At 42.3% G+C, this 8,386-nt stretch overlaps 1 non-coding gene across 1 annotated transcript; it reads left to right on the top strand.

The window, feature by feature from the left end:
* Positions 1-1,178: 1,178 nt before the first annotated feature.
* On the top strand, positions 1,179-1,282 carry LOC112731747 (small nucleolar RNA R71). Its single transcript, XR_003167510.1, has one exon. It is a non-coding gene; the product is annotated as a small nucleolar RNA R71 (small nucleolar RNA).
* Positions 1,283-8,386: the final 7,104 nt, after the last annotated feature.

The raw sequence follows: 8,386 nt of genomic DNA, 5'->3' as shown, positions 1-8,386 counted from the left end.
ATACAGTTTCCTCATTTCTCCAGCTTCTCTTCTTGGTCATCAATTCCTTTAAGAATTTTGCATATAGTGGCATTTGCTCTATTGCCTCAGCAAAGGGAATGTTGATTTGAAGCTTCTTGAAAATCTCCAAGAACCTGGAGAATTGGCCATCTTTTTCACTTTTCATCAAACGTTGAGGATAAGGTGCTTTAGGTGTATAAGGCTTCAGGACCTCTTTTTCTTTTTCTTTTGTTGCAGACGGTGTAAAAGATTGTCCTTGTTCTTTGTCTTTCACATTTTCCTTTGCTTCATCCTTTGTGGTTTCCTTTGAGATCTCCTTCAGATTCTTTCCACTTCTGAGGGTTATGGCTTTACATTCTTCCCTTGCAATAGCCTTGGCAGCATGAGAAGCGCTTGTCCCAGGGGTTTGCTTAGACAAATACACAATTTGATTTTCTAGCTTCTGGATGGCAGCTCCTTGGTTTTGCAAGTTAGAGTTTACTTCTTCCTTAAAAGCTTTCAATTCGGTTATGTCTTGACTCATGGTTGCAAGCATTCCTTCTATCCGGTTTAATTGATCTTGAAATTGTTGGTTCGGATTAGGTTGGGTAGGTTGATTATTTTGGCCATGATATGATGGTTGGGGGTAAGTGTTTTGTGTGGCTTGGTATGATCTTTGGTTGGAGTTTTGGTATGTGGAATTGTTATGTTGGTTGTGGTTGTAAGGTTTGTGGTTTTGTGGTTGGGTTTGTTGGTTTCCCCACCCAAAGTTTGGGTGATTTTTCCATCCTGGGTTGTAAGTGTTGGAATGTGGATCATATGATTGCCTTTGTTGGTTTCCCACATAGTTGGCCTCTTCCCAATCACCTCCTTCAATGCTTACTTCCTCTTGATCTTGTGTGTGTATTGCAGCTACTTGCTTTGTTTCTAATTGTCTGGTAAGCTCTGCTAGTTGCTTGGCAAACACCTTGTTTTGGGCTAGAATTGTATCAACATGGTTCAGCTCCATGACTCCCTTAGTGTTGTGCCTTTCTGATGCATAGTAGTACTCATTCTCAGCCACTGTCTCAATCACCTCAATGGCCTCTTCCACAGTCTTTTTCCTGTTCAATGAACCTCCTGATGAATGGTCTACAGCCTTCCTTGATTCATAAGAGAGTCCATCATAGAAAATATGCAATTGCACCCAATCATGGAACATGTCTGGTGGGCATTTCCTTGTCAAGTCCTTGAATCTCTCCCATGCCTCGTAGAGAGTTTCACCATCTTGTTGTCTAAAAGTTTGAACCTCAGATCGAAGCCTATTGACCTTTTGTGGGGGGTAGAAACGTGCCAGAAACTTGCTTTCCACCTCATCCCATGTTGTTAGACTCCCCCTTGGGAATGATTCCAGCCACTTAGCTGCTTTGTCCCTAAGTGAAAATGGGAACAAAAGCAGTTTATAGGCATCTTCCTGGACTCCATTGGATTTCACAGTGTCACAAATTCTCAGGAATTTTGTGAGATGTTGGTTGGGGTCTTCATTAGCACTCCCACCAAATGAACAATGATTCTCCACAAGTGATATTAGCTGTGGTTTGAGCTCAAAATTGTTGGCCTGAATGGGTGGTTTCTGAATGCTGCTACCACAATTCCCAGAGGTTGGGTTTATGTATGAACTAAGAACCCTCCTCTCAGGAATGGCATTGTTTCCATCAGCTCTCTCATGGTTGTGAACTTCTCTATCCATGTTGAGATCTAGAGCTTCCTCAAAATTGTCCTCAGATTCTCCTTCAGATTCCTCTTCTCCCACTACTCTCTTCCCTCTTGCTTCCCTTCTCAGTCTATGAAGGGTCCTCTCTGGTTCGGTATATGGAGGAGTTGATGTCTCTCCTCTCCTACCTGTCATACAAGAACACAGCACAGGCACAAACAAGTGAAATACTCTTGGTTAATGGAAGAGTATGGTTAGAGCAATTGAGGAATTAATTCAAACAGTTAGTGAGTCAGTGAGTTAGTTGCTTGAATTTAAAGGCATAAAGAAAGAAAGCATGTAACAGAGTGCAGAAATTAAAATTCAACAAGTAACTTGTACTGAATTAATCAAAACAAGAGAAATTGCTCAATCTAGTTAGCTTCCAATTGGAGAATTGTCAATCGAAAACCAATCCCCGGCAACGGCGCCATAAACTTGATGCGCATAAACTAGTTATGCTACGATTTAGGAAATTGCACGATCGGCAAAATTCCTTCCGGCAAGTGCACCGGTTATCGTCAAGTAAAAACTCACAATAGAGTGAGGTCGAATCCCACAAGGATTGGTTGAGTGAGCAATTCAGATTAGAAGTGTGTTCTAGTTGAGCGGAATCAAGGTTTTAGATGAGAATTGCAGAATGTAAAATTGGCGGGAAAAGTAAATGACAAGGAATTGAAATGGCGGAATCTTAAATTGCATGAATTAAAGAGCAGAATGTAAATTGCTGAAATTAAAAGGGAATGGGGGTGATTGCAAGAATTGAGTTGCAGAATGTAAAGAGAAAGTGGAAATCAGAAATGGGGAATTCATTGGGTGTTAGGAGATATTGAGATCTCCGAATCAAAACATGTATATCTCTTCCTCAACCAATGCGTTCATTAAATTTTGCTTGGCAATCTTATATGATTGGATCCCAATCCCTTGGCTCACCAATTCTCTCTAAAAATGAACAAATTCCCAATCCCTTGGTTTAAATGTTCATAAGAAGAGATGATGCTCGATCACTGATTATACCACACAGTTTCATGAACCACAATTTGGTAGGATTACATGTCACAATATCCATCCAAACCCCAATCCAATTCACTGTGAGAAAGCTTCTCTAGCATGAATCCTCCATTCCTTTCCCAAGGTTCCGAAGGATTCCAATTATGGGTAGTTTCTTTCCCAAGACAACTACCCAATGGAATTAGATCGAGAAGCTTTCTAACAAAATTCAAGAGAAAAGATTGAAGAAGAAGATAAACTATTATTGATTCATTGAATTACAATAGAGCTCCCTAACCCAATGAAAGGGGTTTAGTGAGTCATAGCTCTGAATTCAACTACAAAGATATGAAAACTAGCTAAAAAATGAAAAATTAAAAGTTTCCAAAAGTCCTCTCTAACTTAAATTCTATCCTATTTATACACTTTCTATATTGAGCTTCTGTTGTGTTTCTTGGGCTTTGAGGCCTCTCCCTGCTTTCCTTTTGCTTTGGGTTTATGATCCATAATCTTGATGAGGCTGCTGATCCAAATTCTGTAACATTCATTGAGCCAACTTAGTGATAATCAAATAATGGCACATGACTCAATAAATTGAAAGTTCAGACTCATCAATCCTTCAGGCCCAATCCCATAAACCATGATATTCAATTGGGTTTCATACCAGAATAAGTTTAAGATAATGTTTGTGCTCAAATACTAACTTAAACCACAATATTTTTGGTCCAGAAACCTTTTCCAAGAGTGGCGTTTAAGTTGCAGTTTAAGCTTAAACTGCAGCTTAAACGCCAGACACTTCCAGTGAGGCCTTTTGTAGAAGCACGTTTAAGCTTCAGTTTAAGGTTAAACTGAAGCTTAAACGTGGAAATGGAAGAAGGCAGCCCTGGAGAGTCATGGAGTCGAACACGTTTAAGCTTCAGTTTAAGGTTAAACTGAAGCTTAAACGTGGATATAGGAAGGGCAGCCCTGGAGGTCGAACACGTTTAACCTCCAGTTTAAGGTTAAACTGGAGGTTAAACGTGGAAATGGAAGGAGGCATCCTGGAGGTCGAACACGTTTAACCTCCAGTTTAAGGTTAAACTGGAGGTTAAACGTGGAAGCTTAGAAGAGTAGCCCTGGAGGTGTCGAACACGTTTAAGCTCCAGTTTGAGGTCAAACTGGAGCTTAAACGTGGAAATGGAGAGAGCAACCCTGGAGGAGAGTTCTTGGTCGAACACGTTTAAGCTCCAGTTTGAGGTCAAACTGGAGCTTAAACGTGGAAATGGCTCCCTGGTGCTTTTCCCATTCTGGCGTTTAACCTCCAGTTTAAGGTTAAACTGGAGGTTAAACGTGGAACTCCTTCCTGAGTGGCATTATCATTCTGGCGTTTAACCTCCAGTTTGAGGTCAAACTGGAGGTTAAACGTGGAATGCTTCTTTGGTGAGACTTTTCATTCTGGCGTTTAACCTCCAGTTTAAGGTTAAACTGGAGGTTAAACTTCAATTCCAGCATTCCTTAGCCTTCATGATTCTGGCGTTTAAGCTCCAGTTTAGGCTTAAACTGGAACTTAAACTCCACATGTGATATTCAAGCTTCCTTTATTGATTTTGTTGCTTCCTTGCTTAGCCTCTTCTTCCCTGAAATCATCCAAACAAATGCATCAAAGTCTTGCAAAATTTCATGAGAAATCTTCCATTCATAGCATTCAAGTAATATAACTAAAACTCATGGAATTTGCATCAAAATCATATTGTTTGGATGGTTCATTGCTTTGTTCTTCATTTAACCATTTTTGGTTACTTTAAGCTCAAGAAAATGCATAAAACAACTAAAACTAACAGAAAAATGCTAGTGAAACTAGCCTAAGATGCCTTGGCATCAATAGCATCAAAACCAGTCCTAGTCCTTGGCAATCCCGACACAAAGTCCATTGCAATACTTTCCCACTTCCATTGCGGAACCTCCAAAGGTTGCAACATCCCAGAAGGTCTTTGATGTTCAATCTTTACCTTTTGGCAAGTTAAGCACTTTGAAACATATTCCGCCACATCATTCTTCATACCCGGCCACCAAAACATCGCCTTTAAATCATGGTACATCTTAGTACTTCCCGGGTGAATGGAGAATCCGCTTTTGTGTGCCTCCTTTAAGATATCTTGCCTCAAAGTACCAACATCCGGCACAATGATCCTACCTTTGAATCTCCATAACCCATCTTTTTCTTCCGACACTCTCCACTGTTTTCCTTGCTCGATAGTCGGTAACACCTTCCATAACGCTTCATCATTTTCATGAGCCTTTATGAGTTCGGACTTAAAGTCACTCGAGATTTCTAATCGGCTCAAACACAAGGTTCCAGATACTTCTCGAACACCAATTTTTAGACTCTCGAATCCTTTGAGCAACTTCTCCTCTTGAAGCATCATCCAAGACGCATATAACGACTTCCGACTTAACGCATCCGCCACTACATTTGCCTTTCCCGGATGGTAATTCAACTCAAAGTTGTAGTCTTTCAATAATTCCATCCACCTCCTTTGCCTCATATTAAGCTCTTTCTGATCGAAGAGATATCTCAAGCTCTTGTGATCAGAGAAGACTTGGAACTTAACCCCATAGAGATAATGTCTCCACACCTTCAAGGCAAACACAACCGCAGCGAGTTCCAAATCGTGCGTAGGGTAACTAACTTCGTGAGGTCTCAACTGTCGTGAGGCATACGCCACCACATTATGATGCTGCATCAGCACGCATCCTAGACCCTTTAGTGAGGCATCACAGTACACCTCAAAGGGTTCGTTCGGCTCAGGTAACACTAACACAGGTGCAGTGGTCAACTTTTTCTTCAATGCCTGAAAGCTCTCCTCGCACTCAGGAGTCCAAACAAACGGAGTGTCTTTGCGAGTTAACTTTGTCAATGACAAGGCTAATTGCGAAAAGCCCTTGATGAACCTTCGGTAATAGCCAGCTAGACCCAGAAAACTCCTTATCTTAGTTACTGTGGTTGGTTGCTTCCAATCCATCACAGCTTCTACCTTGGTTGGATCTACGGCTATTCCCTTCTTACTCACCACGTGACCCAAAAACTTCACCTCACTCTTCCAAAACTCACACTTAGACAGTTTCGCATAGAGTTTCTTCTCCTTTAGAATTTGCAACACGGTCCTCAAGTGTTCTGCATGCTCTTCTTCAGTCTTGGAGTAAATCAGTATGTCGTCAATGAAGACAACAACGAATTTATCCAGAAACGGACGGAACACTCTATTCATGTAATCCATAAACACTGCAGGAGCGTTCGTCAACCCAAAAGACATTACAGTATACTCGTAATGACCATAACGAGTCCTAAAAGCGGTCTTAGGGATATCCTCACCCCTCACCCTTATCTGGTGATAACCGGATCGCAAATCGATCTTAGAGAAAACCCTAGCTCCTTGTAACTGATCCATGAGATCATCAATCCTCGGCAATGGGTACTTATTCTTTATGGTGACCTTGTTCAGCTGCCTGTAATCCACACAGAGTCGTATACTTCCATCTTTCTTCTTTACCAGTAACACTGGAGCACCCCACGGGGAAACACTTGGTCGGATAAAGTTCTTACCCAACAATTCCTCTAACTGAGACTTTAGCTCGGCCATCTCTAACGGTGACATTCTATAAGGAGCACTTGAGATTGGTCCCGCCCCAGGCACCAATTCAATAGCAAACTCGACCTCTCGTTAGGTGAAAATTCCTCAATATCATCGGGAAACACTTCCGGAAAATCACACACTACCGGAATCTGATCCAACCTTTGGTCATCACCCGAAACACCCGCGGTTAACAACATGATACCCTGACATTCGATTCCAGAACAGTTCACCATCATCGAATTCAAGTAATAATTATTCACCACGACTGGTCCTTCTGTATCTTCCGGCATAAAGTACACCGACTTTGTAGAACAATCAAGCAGGACATGGTTCTCAGATAACCAGTCCAATCCCAAGATAAGATCAAGACCGATCATCGGTAAGCAGATTAAATTATGGACAAAATCACGCTGCTTGAACCTAAACAAAACTTTCGGGCATCCTAGCCTAGTTACCATGGCCTCATGGGTAGCATTATATACTTTTAAGTCATAACCTAAGGTTACGATCTTCAATCCTAACTCATGGGCTTTCTCAAATGCAATGAATGAATGCGATGCTCCCGAATCAAATAAAGCATTTAAAGTTTGACCAGCCATTTCACAGTTACCTCGAATGAGTGTCTCAGATCCCTCTGCACCCACAGCTGAGGTGGTGAACACCCGACCAGTTTGTTGTACTTTTCCAGCACCTTGCTTTTGCTTTTCTGGACAACTTGCGGTTTTATGCCCTGCCTTTCCACAATTGTAGCACAAACCCCATCCGGCCTTGCATGGTACTCCCGGATGGTGACTTCCACACCTAGTACAAGCTTGATCATTCTGAGGCTGCTTCCCAAACCTTTTCCCTTGGGAGTTGTTGTTGTTGGGCCTCCTAAAAGAACCTCTCCTCTTAAAAGGCGGACCTCTAGGTGCAAAGCTCTTCCATCGGTTCTGTGGGAATGATCCTTTGTAACTTCCTTTCTCAGCGGCTGCCCTCTTCACATACTCTTCAGCAACCCTACACTTGTTCACCAACTCGGAGAAAGTCCTGATCTCCATTGGTCCCACTGAACTGAAAATATCGCTCCGGAGTCCTCCTTCGTACTTAACACACTTACACTCCTCATATTCCACCGGAGTCCTTTGACACATACGAGAGAATCTGAACAGCTCCTCAAACTTGTCAGTGTACTCAGATACGGACATAGTACCCTGCTTCAGCTGCAACAATTCAAGCTCCTTGGCTGTCCTGGCCGAAGTCGGAAAGTACTTCTTATAGAACTCCTCTTGGAAGACATCCCAGGTGATATAATCGTCACCCTGCTGCAGGAGGCGTCGGATACCCTGCCACCAGTGCAACGCTTCACCAGTGAGCAAATAGGTAGCGAACTCCACACGTTGCCCTTCAGGTACCACATGCGCTTGCAGTGCTCGTTCCATAGCCTGAAACCATGTATCGGCCTCAGTCGGGCTAGTAGTTCCCTTAAACTTCGGGGGATTAACCTTCAAAAAGTTTGCCAGTGTCATCGGGCCCTGAACTCTACCTCCGTCATTACCATGGTTGTTCAACTGTTGACCAAGAGCCTCAGCAGTGGCTTGCATAGCAGCAGCCATGTTCTCCAACGCAGTCATAAAATTCACCGGGTCATTAGGGTTAATCCCTGGTGCACGAGCATTCGTACGACCTCTCTCACGGCCTCTACCGCATCCACGAGGCACCATCTGGTTCCTATACACACCAAACAATCGATATTAAGTTGATTAGTCTCAATATCGGAAGTCTAGTGCTTCAAAGTCCCAAATGCATGCTCATGAACGTTTATGCCAATTATATCAAGCAGATATACTAACAGCACATGACACATATACAGAGAATGCACAGAAGGTTCCCAACTCACACATTGACATTTTACCAAGGTTCCCAAAACCACATCCAACCATTTTAACACTTCTCAATCAAATGGCTAAAGGATAAACACAATATCATGTCATACATCCTTCCTCATCCCAATTTCCAATAATATTATTTCCAATCAACCATCATTATACATAATCAACATCATACTCACTATCAACATGGTACCACCCAT

The sequence above is a fragment of the Arachis hypogaea genome, chromosome 12, assembly GCF_003086295.3.
Source record: "Arachis hypogaea cultivar Tifrunner chromosome 12, arahy.Tifrunner.gnm2.J5K5, whole genome shotgun sequence".
NCBI classification, from domain to species: Eukaryota; Viridiplantae; Streptophyta; class Magnoliopsida; order Fabales; family Fabaceae; genus Arachis; species Arachis hypogaea.
The sequence above is the reverse complement of the archived record's forward strand: the minus strand, read 5'-3'. Positions and strand labels throughout refer to the sequence as shown.